Source organism: Camelina sativa, chromosome 2, assembly GCF_000633955.1.
Source record: "Camelina sativa cultivar DH55 chromosome 2, Cs, whole genome shotgun sequence".
Lineage (NCBI taxonomy): Eukaryota > Viridiplantae > Streptophyta > Magnoliopsida > Brassicales > Brassicaceae > Camelina > Camelina sativa.
This window is the reverse complement of record NC_025686.1, coordinates 19,324,080-19,337,090: the sequence shown is the minus strand read 5'-3', so window position 1 is coordinate 19,337,090 and position 13,011 is coordinate 19,324,080.

Below are 13,011 nucleotides of genomic sequence, written 5' to 3'. Positions count from 1 at the left end.
TAAACATGATCAATGAAATCATAAACCCAGAAAATGACGAAACTTGCATCATTAGAAAGATAAAGCAAAGATCTACAATATTGAAGAAGGAATCAAACTCGAATTCTTAATACTTTGAAAGTTATTGAACAAGCAAGTATCAAGAAATCTCTTGTTTTTCTCCAAAAGTAGATAACGGATCTAAGAAATGTCAAAAGTAAAAAGCATAAATTCCCAAAAGGGTAAATACTAGGTTTTTAGAGTTTCTCAAAGGTGGCTCTCTTTGGTGGCTGCAGGGTACAAGGCTTTATATAGAAAAAGTAGTGGAAGCCCTAAAAATGCTAAAAGACAAAATAACTAGACGGCTCGGTCAACGCGACCTGGTGCTCGGTCGAGTGACCGGTCGAGTTGACCTCTCTTCCTCTTCTTCCATCCGGTCGAATCCATTTCCGCACATGGTCGAGTGTCTGGTCGATTGGAACTCTGGACCTTGATTCTTCAGCTCTAACTCCATTGCTTTCTTCTCTTGATAGCTTCACTTGTCATCAGCATTGCTTCCATGCTCCTTAGGCTCCAAAATCACCTGTTTATGCAAGAAAATATGCAAATGCAATGCAACTATACTCTAATGCATGAACAGTCCTAAAAGCTATGCAATAATGGCTAAACTAGATAGCAAATGATGCAAAAGAGGTGAAAATACTAAGGGAAAACAAGGTAAAATATATGAACATCATATATCTAGTAACTAATTTTGTTAATACAAAAAATATACCAAAAATAATATAATAAAACTATACCACCGAAGTTCATAAAACAATAACAAATATATACCTTTTCTTTTTAAAAATTATTTTTTATTTTGTATCTTCAAAGGTGGGGGCTTTAAATATTTTTGTTCTTTTTACTTGTTTATAAGATTATGTCATTTGAAATATATCCAAGACATTGCCAACTATTTTTTTTTTGATAAGAAAAAGAAAGGAAGAAAATAATGGAAATGCTATTTATTTACATGAAAGACATATATCTAGGAGATAATTAAAAAAAAAAAGTTACAAATGCACGTTAAAAACTACTAGATATATGTCTTTCATGTAAATAATCAACTTTTGTTTTTTAATTATCTTCTAAATATATGTCTTTCATGTAAATAAATAGAACTTTCGTTATTTTCTTCCTTTCTTTTTTTTATTAAAACCAAAGAAATAGTTGGCAGTGTCTTGGATATATTTCAAATGACATAATCTTATAAATAAGTAAAACAAAAAAAATATTTAAAACCCACACCTTTGAAGATATAAAATAAAAAATGATTTTTTAAAAGAAAATGTATATATTTGTTATTGTTTTATGAAGAAATCTACTACACATAAAATTTTGGTGGTATAATTTTATTATATTACTAGGGAGGTACCCGCGCGTAAGCACGGTAATAAGATCTTAAGAAAAATAGTTTTCATATTTTAGGATATGCTGCTTTTCTGATTTAATATGTAATAATTGACATCTTTAAATATAATGTTTTATCTTTTGAAAAAAAATTATAATGTTTTATTGGATTGTCAAGAACTTTTTGTACTTGCATATATACAGAAGGGTTTATTTTCTAAAGAACCATAATATTCTCAATGTAAAATATTAATTAAGTCTTATAAATAAACAATTAAACTGTAGTAAATAGATATTAAAATTCAATAAGTAAATTCAAAATTTTCTAAAGCGTAAGCAAATTCAAAAATATCAATATTATAATGTGTTATCTCAGTTACAAAATAAAGATGAGAGTAATCCATATTGATCTACAACTTTAAAGTTTTCAAGCTCAATCCAATCACCAACATGAAATTTGGACACAAATCTTTCATACACAGCACCACAAAAACTACTGGATCTTCTTACCCTATTAAATAAAATAAATTTATCATATTATAAATGATTTTACATAATGTGATCATGTTTAAAAGATTTAGTCATTGATTAAGAATTTAAATATATAACAAACCTGAATATCAGTTGAAACCATCTCTAGTGTTGAATCAAGTTGTCGTTATATTTCTTTGAATCAGATACCTTATAATCAGATATCCTTATATGTATATTTTCTATTAAATATGTGTAACTAACCAAACTATATTTATTATGATCTTTAGATTTAATTGGACGTAAATGTAATGATCATAACAATTATAATATTTAATAATAAGTCAAATGTTACAACATTGTTTATGATTATAGAAGTAAAAACTGTAGAAGTATTACAACTAATTTGGTAAGACTAAGGATTATAGAAGTAGTAATCGCATACTTCCATAGAAATGCCAACGAACACCAACTCTTCTGTTCCCACCTCCTATAGAAATGACAAAGACCATCAACTCTTCTGAACAGAGATTGAGAATCAAATTTGAACTGAAACAACAACATTATATCTGATAACTCTCTAATTTACATATTTTAAGCATCCTTTTTTATCCATATTTTGCATTATTTATACCCTAACGTTAGCATNGTTTTAAACATCCTTTTTTATCCATATTTTGCATTATTTATACCCTAACGTTAGCATTGTTAGGTCATTAACTGTAGTAATTCACATTTTGACCATTTAGGGTGTTGCATTCTTGCATTTGCATATTTTGGATGAAAACAGGTGCTTTAGAGCCTAAAATAGAGAGAAATAAGGTCAAATCGGAGCATGTACCCAAAGAAGCTATTGAGCAGGAAAAACAGTCTGAATCCCAACCCGATCGAGGAGGATCCAAAAAAGGAAGAACAACCCGAAGACCTATCCGAGGAGTAACCCGACCACATCCTCGTGCACCGCATCGAGTAGACCCTCGGGCAGGACTGGGCAGCTAGGTTAAAAGGATTTCCATATATAAAACCCCCCTCTTCTTCCTCGCGCCCTATCACGCCGCAGACACTCAATACAGAGAGCGAGAGCTTCTGAGAGAGATCTTGAGCGACTCAAACTCTTTTTCCACTTTGTTAGGATTTATTTTACATTTCTTTGCTATCCTTTTAGATTTCTACTCTGTACTCTTTACTTTTATCTTATTTTTCAATACAATGCAATTTTCGTTTATCTATGCTTTTATGTTTTCTGCAATGAGATCTGAGTAGTGAAACAAAGTTTCTAGGGATGGGATAGACAATTATGTGTTCTTGATCAGTTAGGATGTCTTAGCTTGGTTGTTTATGTTTTATAAATTCCTTTCTAGATTGGTGTTCTTAATGCTATCAATAGACCGAGAGGTTGAGATTAGATCTAGGATGTGTTGCCATCGAGAGATGTAGTTGAAATGCTTGAATCAATCAATGCTAGAGATTTACTCACTTAGCCTAAGAGATTAGATGTGTAAGGAGTTTATTGACAATAATGAATCGGTTTGTATTGCCTGNTTGCATTATTTATACCCTAACGTTAGCATTGTTAGGTCATTAACTGTAGTAATTCACATTTTGACCATTTAGGGTGTTGCATTCTTGCATTTGCATATTTTGGATGAAAACAGGTGCTTTAGAGCCTAAAATAGAGAGAAATAAGGTCAAATCGGAGCATGTACCCAAAGAAGCTATTGAGCAGGAAAAACAGTCTGAATCCCAACCCGATCGAGGAGGATCCAAAAAAGGAAGAACAACCCGAAGACCTATCCGAGGAGTAACCCGACCACATCCTCGTGCACCGCATCGAGTAGACCCTCGGGCAGGACTGGGCAGCTAGGTTAAAAGGATTTCCATATATAAAACCCCCCTCTTCTTCCTCGCGCCCTATCACGCCGCAGACACTCAATACAGAGAGCGAGAGCTTCTGAGAGAGATCTTGAGCGACTCAAACTCTTTTTCCACTTTGTTAGGATTTATTTTACATTTCTTTGCTATCCTTTTAGATTTCTACTCTGTACTCTTTACTTTTATCTTATTTTTCAATACAATGCAATTTTCGTTTATCTATGCTTTTATGTTTTCTGCAATGAGATCTGAGTAGTGAAACAAAGTTTCTAGGGATGGGATAGACAATTATGTGTTCTTGATCAGTTAGGATGTCTTAGCTTGGTTGTTTATGTTTTATAAATTCCTTTCTAGATTGGTGTTCTTAATGCTATCAATAGACCGAGAGGTTGAGATTAGATCTAGGATGTGTTGCCATCGAGAGATGTAGTTGAAATGCTTGAATCAATCAATGCTAGAGATTTACTCACTTAGCCTAAGAGATTAGATGTGTAAGGAGTTTATTGACAATAATGAATCGGTTTGTATTGCCTGGTTGGTCATGTTTCTCCAACGAGAGTTGGGTAGGGGAGTGATCAAGGTTGATTGTTTCTATTACGAGAGTGTTTTAACAAGATTTTAGAGAATCATTGTCTAGGGAATATTTTCTTGAGGCATGTAGGACATCCATACTGGTCAGGAACACTTAGGAGTCGATTACCCCATCCTTAGGAGCTTTCGCATCTTGATTGTTTACGTTTTTATTCATAACTCGACCCTATACCCGAACTGGTACTCATCACCAGCTTCGTGTACACCTTCGAGCTGTTCATATTCTTCTTGTTTACCCGATCACTCCACCCAATCCTGTACATGCTTGCATCGAGTGCTTAGGTCGTGTGGTTCTTGTTTACTTATTCTCTTTTAATTATTTTAGGATTTTTAGATCAAACCCCATCTTTGCTTGGCTTGACTTGCATAGTTCTGATCATATCTCATCTGCTAGCATAACAACCATTTGGATTGATAACCTTTGTACTACAACTGCATAGGGAATTGATACCCTAGGTGAAAATCCTGTTATCAATATCCAACATAATCAGTATTTGGAAAGTAAGAAGAAACAAACCTTCAAGTACTAAAGCAAAATGTAGTAAGATCGATAAGCAAAACGTCTAGGCAAACTTCACTACAAGAAAACAGTCGATTTGCGACAGAAATCTACGACGGAATTGCGAGTTATTTGCTAGGAAGACGAGGGTACTTGCAATTCCCTCGCAAAATTTGCGACGGCGAAACCCTCGTAAATTTGCGAGGGATTTGATACAGATTTGCGAGGGATTTGATACAGATTTACGACCCCGCGAACGTTCCTCGCAAAATACTCGCAACTCCCTCGCCAATTTGCGAGGGCTTTTGCCGTCGCAAATTTTGCGAGGGAATTGCAAGGGAAGAAGATGTCGGCAACCACGTTTTCCCCGAGTGTAACTGTTTTGTCAGCAAAACAATAACAGCCTCGCAAATCCCTTGCAAGAAAATAATTTTTTTAAATATCCCGCACAAATCTCTTGTAAATTTCCCTAGCAAATCCATAGCAGTTATTTTTAGTAAGCCTATAAATAGCAAGTTCATGATCCATGAAAACCACAACACAAAACACTTGCAACAAAAACAATTTTACTACCAAAAAAGATCTTGTGAAAGAAAAAAAGGCTACAAAAAAAACCCTAAAAACTTTTAAATTCCATAATAATGTTTGATAATTTGATATGCATTTTGTTTGATGATTTTATTTGATAATATTAACTATTTTTTACAAATTTTGTATCTGTAAACTTATTAAGTGTACAGACGTCTATACACATTATTTAGTGTTCAGATATCTGTACCCCAATGCTTTTGTAAAAATTACATATGTACACTTAATAATATGTATAAATATCTGTACACTTACAAATGTGTACGGATACAAAATATTTATAGAATATATTNAAAAACAATTTTACTACCAAAAAAGATCTTGTGAAAGAAAAAAAGGCTACAAAAAAAACCCTAAAAACTTTTAAATTCCATAATAATGTTTGGAAGTGGGCAGCATGAGATATACACAAGGCGAAAGTGGATGTACAATCACAGAGATCTGGAGACCGGTGATGTGACGAAAGAGTTTTGTGATGGGTTGCGCGGTATCATGTACTAGACGACAAACCAAGACTTTGCTCGTGAAAACGGTACACTATTTTGTCCATGTCCTAGGTGCTTCAATATTAAATATTTGGAATTTAATCTAGTGAAGAAACATCTTTATAATAGAGGATTTATGCCAAATTACTATGTATGGTTATGTCATGGAGAGAGTTGTAGCAGTAACGTTGGAAGTAGTAGAATGAATTATGCTGTTGATCAACCTAGTAATTATGGGCATCAAGAATCTGATCAATTTGGTTTTTATGGGTATAATGAGGAAAATAGATTTCATGATATGGTTAATGATGCATTTCATGAAACTACTGCTGTATTTCCTGAGAATAATATGGAAGAACCTAACGTAGATGCACAACACTTTTATGATATGTTAGATGCTGCAAATCAGCCTATCTACGATGGATGTAGAGAAGGGCATTCTAAGTGATCATTGGCATCTAGGATGATGAAAATTAAAGCTGATAATAACTTAAGTGAGATTTGCATGGATTCTTGAGCTGAACTCATTAAAGAGTACTTGCCAGCTGATAATGTATCAGCTGAGAACTACTATGAAATACAGAAGTTGGTTGCGAGTCTTGGATTACCATCTGAAATGATTGATGTGTGCGTTGACTATTGCATGATTTTTTTGGAAAGATGATGCTAAGTTGCATGAATGTCGGTTTTGTGGGAAGCCGAGATATCAGCCTACTCAAGGAAGGACGCAAGTGCCATATAAACGTATGTGGTACTTGCCTGATGCTGATAGATTGAAACGCCTATACCAATCAAAACGGACTGCAGTGGCAATGAGATGGCATGCAGAACATTCTACTGAAGAAGGAGAAATTACACACCCATCTGATGCAAAGGCGTGGAAACATTTTCAATCGGTATATCCTGACTTTGCTCAAGAGTGTAGGAATGTTTATCTTGTTGTGTACATATGGTTTTAGTCCATTAGGTATGTCAGGGAGGCAGTATTCTTTATGGCCTGTTATATTGACGCCATACAATCTTCCTCCAGATATGTGTATGCAAAGCGAATTTCTGTTCTTGAGTATTTTGGTACCAGGTCCAAAGCATTCGAAGCGAGCTCTAGATATCTTCTTACAACCTCTGATTCATGAGCTTGATAACAGGATTTTCACCCAGGGTATCAATTTCCTATGCAGTTGTAGTACAAAGGGTTATCAATCCAAATGGTTGTTATGCTAGCAGATAGGATGCAATCAGAAACAAGCAAGTCAAGCCACGTAATAATGGGGGTTTTATCTATCAACCTAATGTGAACAAAGATAAGAAAACAGAAAGAACAAAAATCAAGAACAACTCGAAGTACCACACGATGCAGGTGATCGAGTACCATATCGGGTTGGTGGTCGGGTTGATATAAAAACAGTAAACAATCAAGATGCAAAAGCTCCTAAGGATGGGGTAATTGGTTCATAAGTATTCCTAATCAACCTAGAATGTTTTACAAGCCTCAAGCAATCTATTCCCTAGACAATGAATCTCTAAACCTTGCAAAAACACTCTCGTGATAGAAACAATCAACTTTAGTCACTCTCCTACCCAACTCTCGTTGGAGAAACATGACTAAGCAGGCATTAAAATCTGATTAATTATTGTCAATAAACTCCTAACACATCTAATCTCTTAGGCTAAGTGAGTAAATCTCTAGGATTAGCTAATTCAGGCATTTCATCGAACACCTCTCAGGTAGAAATGCCTAGAATCTAATCTCAACCTCTCGGTCTGAAACTAGCACTAAGAACACTAATCCAGAAGGGAATTTTCATAAGAACAATCAATCTAAATATCCTAATAGATTAAGAACACTCACTAGCCTATCCCATCACTAGAAACTTTGATTCACTACTCAGATCTCATGGCAAAGAACATAAACCCATAAATAAATAAAAATTGCATAATCATAAAGATGAGAAAGAGATAAACGTTTTATTAAAACGAAGCAATAGCAAAATGTAAACAGAATTCAAGTTGAAAGAATAACAAAAACTAGAGAATTTATTCAAAGAAAAGTGTAGAAACGGCTCTCGCTTCTTGTCTGTCGAAAATAGGGTTAAGAGGGGGTATTTATAAGGAAACAGGTTGAACTCACCACGTCAGCAGGTTTACAACCACTCTGCACGAGGTGGAACTCGAGCTCCACTTCGGATGCATGATCGGATAGGTGATCGGGTGGTTCCATTCTTCGATCTGGATGTATATACGCTCACTAAAACAGGAACAACTCTTGAACCGCACATCCGATTGGCTTTATATCACCATCTCTGGAAAGAGAACTCGATTTCATATAACTTTGATGAAGAACTCAGAAGCTGAATCCCACCATAAAATCTTCATTCGAGTCGATATTTGAAGGTCTCGTCATGAACTCGACCAGGTGCTATGTGGCAATTATCGAGTGGTATGGTCAGGTGCTTCCTTTTTCCTTCTTGATGCTTCTGTGTAAACCCTATAAATGTAACCAGTCCCTTCCTCGTGATAGCTGCAACTTGTTAACCCTTCTTTTTGCTCTTTTTAGGCTCTAAAGTACCTATTTTCATCCAAAATGCACAAATGCAAGAATGCAGCACCCTAAATGGCCTAAATGCAAATTTCTACAGTTAATGACCTAAAAATGCTAAGGTTAGGATAAATATAAAGCAAAATATGGACAAAAAAGGATGCTTAAAACATGTAAATTAGAGAGTTATCAGATCCCCAAACTTAAATCTTGCTAGTCCTCTAGCAAGGAAGTAGGAAGATGAGGTTTAAAAACGGGGACTCATAACCTTTTTGTGCTAAGCGAAGGAGCTATAGTCCTTAAATATAGTTTAACGGTGCTAATATCAATCAACATACTTACAAATATTTTTCTATGCTTATCACCATCATCGATCTAGTTAAACCTCCAACTAAAAGTAAAGACTTGCAATTCCAAAGAACATCTATTTCACATTCATTTAAGTGTTTGGACAATTCTTGCAAATGGAAGGTGAATTAAGCTCAATCGGTTTCAAGGGTAAGGCTTTTTGGTAAGGTGGTTTCAAACAATATCTTTAGGTGATTTCTCTCAAAAGATGGAATGCTACACAGTTGTGAAAACTATCTAAGATTGAGAACAATTAGGGCATACAAAGCTTAACTCTTGATAATCTACCATTTTCTCATTCACTTTCTTTATGTCCAACACCCTAGAGTAAGACTACCCACAACCTTGATTTTAACTCTTTTTTTTTTACAATCCCTAAGGTTTAAACTTTAAACATCTAGCTTTTTTTTTTCTTTCTTTGCTAAACTCCTAATAATATTTCCATATTATTTTTTTCTTTTTCTTTTTCTAGGAGACTATAGCAAGATCTTTTTCTATTTTTTTTAGTTAGAGACTTAGAGCTAATTAAACCGAACCTTAGGGACTTTCTCTTTTAATTTATCTTTTATTCCTCAACACAACCCCAAATAATCATGCTAACCACCTATTTTTCAAAACCGATTCTATTAGCTAGTCCAAATGATTCTAAACTTAGCAAAAACAAGAGCCAGTTTTTTGTCATTCTCAATACTCTCAAGGTTTCACAGCCTATAGCATAATGAAAAGGCCTAACTCAACAATTCACAACAAGGTTTGAAAGAAAGGTTTGGGTTTAAGGGTAGGGAAAAAAAAATCGGGTTAAACGAAAAGATTGGTAAAAATGGAGTGTTAACCCGAGTTTAGAGTTGCCATGAGCAAGTATTCAAATTCCATAAGCAAGATAATTTAAGTTGAGGTTAAGTCCAATAATATAGAGATGATGCAATGTTCAAGCAAGTGGAGGAAGCTTTCAAAAGACACAAGGTTTTAAACAAATATTTTTTATTTTTTTCCAAAGATTGATCTAGCAACAATGAACTGTGATTAAGGGCTATAACTTCAATCCTAAGGTTTGACTTTAAACAAGGTGGTTTTAATCATTGCCCCTTAAAATGCATATGCAACAATCCTATATGAAGCAATCTAGACTCAATCCTAATATGTAAATGCAACTACATGAACACTCTTTTTTTTATTTTTCAAACTTTTTTGGGTTTTTTATACAAATAGATGTAGACTCAAATGAATAAAACTCGCATGCAAAAATTTGAAATAAGAAAATAAGAAAATAAAACACAATGTTAAATACATTCTAGGACCCTCCCCCAAACTTAAATTACACAAAAACACAATGTCAAATAAAAGTCTGAAAAAGAATCGAAGAATCACAAAATGGAACAAACGTTAATGCAATGTTATTTACAAAGGTTGGATGCATGTGGTACCTTGGTTGGTGAAGAAAGATGTCACAACAACTTCCATGCTTCCCAATGTACACTCAGGCTTGTTCTCAGCTCCAATGGTTGCTGGATTTGGCTCATCAGTGAGCTCGTTAATGTGTGCGGACCTGTTGCTCGGACCAGCATCCAAGTCATGCATCAGGTAGGGTATCGAGTACCTCATCGGGTTAGGCATCGGATAGGCTCTAGCGCATTCAAATATCCCCTTAAAAACTTAATGTCTTTTATTCCTAGAATTCAAAGACACTAAAGAAAAGAAATCAAAACAACAAAATACTTAAGCCATATTTAGAAGGATACCTTTGGGACTTCCTCCCAAGTGACCTTGTTTAAAGTCACTAAGCTTGAATTTTCACCTTCTCATGCTTTGGAAGATTTATAGAGAGGAGATGAAGTCCTCTCTATTCCCTGAGATTTCATTTTTCTTCTTTTTCCAGGATCAATGCTAAAAGTGTTATTCCTCATCGTTATATGCAGCCCTTGCTTTGCTTTCTTTGAGGAAGAACCACTGACTTTCCCTTGAAGTTTCTTGAATTTCCCACTGATCTTCTTCACTGTAGTTGTCAACTCCCTCACAGAATCCTTGAGAATGTTAGTAGTTTGAAGAGCTGAAAACCCATCAGATACGAGATTTCTTGACTCTAGCTGTTGGGGAAGCTTGGAGATTGAAGCTGGGCATTGTGGGAGAGCTAAAGTGTGACCCGACGATGGACCCGAACATGAACCCGGCCATGAGGTCGTGTTGTGGGGTCGTGCTTCCCCTGGAGCTTCCTCAGATGTTGTGAAAATTTCAGTTTCTGGCCCATTTACACTCTCAAAGACTGCTGGCTCAAGTAGCTGGTTTTTTTCTTGAATCCAGAAGGTATGTCCCGCAATAGTTGGCCTCTTCTGCTCAAGCTCTTTAACTTGTGGCTTATCCTTCATTTCAGCATGTTCTAACAAAGGTTCATGACTCAAGACCATCATTGGTTGCTTATCAATATAAGCCTTGTACTTTTTCAGCATTTGCTCTTTAAACCATCTTGGAAATGGCAAAGGTGGCTGATAGAGAGGACAAATGAACCGAACTGGATTTTCAGGATCTTGAGCAATGACTCGATCAAGCACTCGACCATGTGCTCGACCATGTGTATGGTCGAGTGGTGTCTCAAGCTCAGTTATCTTCTCATTCTGCACTTCTGTTTGGAGAAAATGCTCCTCATCTTGGTTGTCACTGTCCACATTGAGCTTTGTAGGTAGTTCTTTGAGAGATATAGCTTGGACAGTGGCAAACTCTGTGAGATTGTTAATTGCTGTCCCATTGAATAGTCCAGAAGAAGGAGATGCACTTTTGCTCTCTAGGTGAAGCATTATGCAGGTTAAAGCTTCAATCTTGATATCAAGGGCACAATATGTGCAGTCTCTCTTGTTGTTCATCTCTGTGAGATTTTTACTTATTTCCATAGCTCCTATAGCTTGACCTTGTAGGATTTGCTGAAGCATACTCTTCATCTCCTGATCTTGACCAGGAGCCTGCTTGGGTTGTTGTGGAGGATATTTTGGGACCATGAACTGCTCATCTTCACAAACAACATGTACTTGCTTCTGTTGGGTTAGAAGGAGTTTATCCAGCTTGTCAAGCTTCTCATTTAAAGCTTATAGTTCCTTTCGATGCCCTTCCTCAGAATCAGCACCTCCCTTTAAGCTGGGATCATATTCCTCACTGTAATTTCCATTACACTGAGCAAGATTTTCTACTAATTTCCAACCTTCAGCGACATCTCTATTCATGAAACTTCCATTGGAGGCTGTGTCTAGAAGTATTCTGATACTGGGAATAACACCTCTATACAAAGTACTCAACAAAGATGCATTGTTGAATCCATGATGTGGGCATTGTCTTTGGTAGCTTTTGAAGCGCTCCCATGCTTCACTGAAAGACTCGCCATTCTGTTAGAGAAATCCTAAAATTTCTTTCCTCAAACGTGCAGTCCTTGAACTAGAGAAGAACTTTGCAAGGAAGACCTTCTTACAATCAATCCAAGAGGTGATTTTTGCAGGAGGTAGAGTCTTCTCCCACTGATGGGCTTTATCTCCTAGAGAAAAATGAAACACTCGCAGCTTCAAGGCATCCTCACTAACTCCATTTATATTGGTGAGGCTACAGAACCTGTCAAACTCATCAAGATGTGCAAGGGGGTCTTCAGTAGGCAGTCAATGAAATCTGTTGCTCTGAACCATTGAGATCAGACTACTCTTAATTGTGAAGGTTGCGTTGTGAACAGCAGGAGGCACTATCCCATACCTCTGAGTATGAGTAGTGGGAGCATCACTATCACCAATCTTCCTTCTCCTTTGAGGTTCAGTTTGATCATGTGGGTTTTCCATTCCCACTTCTTCTTGTTCTACTCTGTTACTGTCCTTTGATGTCTTGGTTCTCTTGGCAAACGGTTGGTGTATACAAGTACCCAATCAAGTATCAGAATAGTCACACGAGCAGGTGCTCGGGTAGACAGGTTCGGGTAGGGGTTCGGGTGAGGGGTCGCGTAGGTTCACCTGAGATCCAAAACAGCCAAGTGAACACTCAGTACCGAGATATATTAAAAAGAACTTGATCTAGCAAGGGTTGAAATCCTAAATGTAACAAGAAACAACCAAATGGCAACGGCGCCAAATTGAGAACAGGATTTTCATCCAGGGTATCAATTCCCTATGCAGTTGTAGTACAAAAGGTTATCAATCCAAATGGTTTTTATGCTAGCAGGTATGATGCAATCAGAAACAAGCAAGTCAAGCCAAGTAATAATGGGGGTTTTATATATCAACCTAATG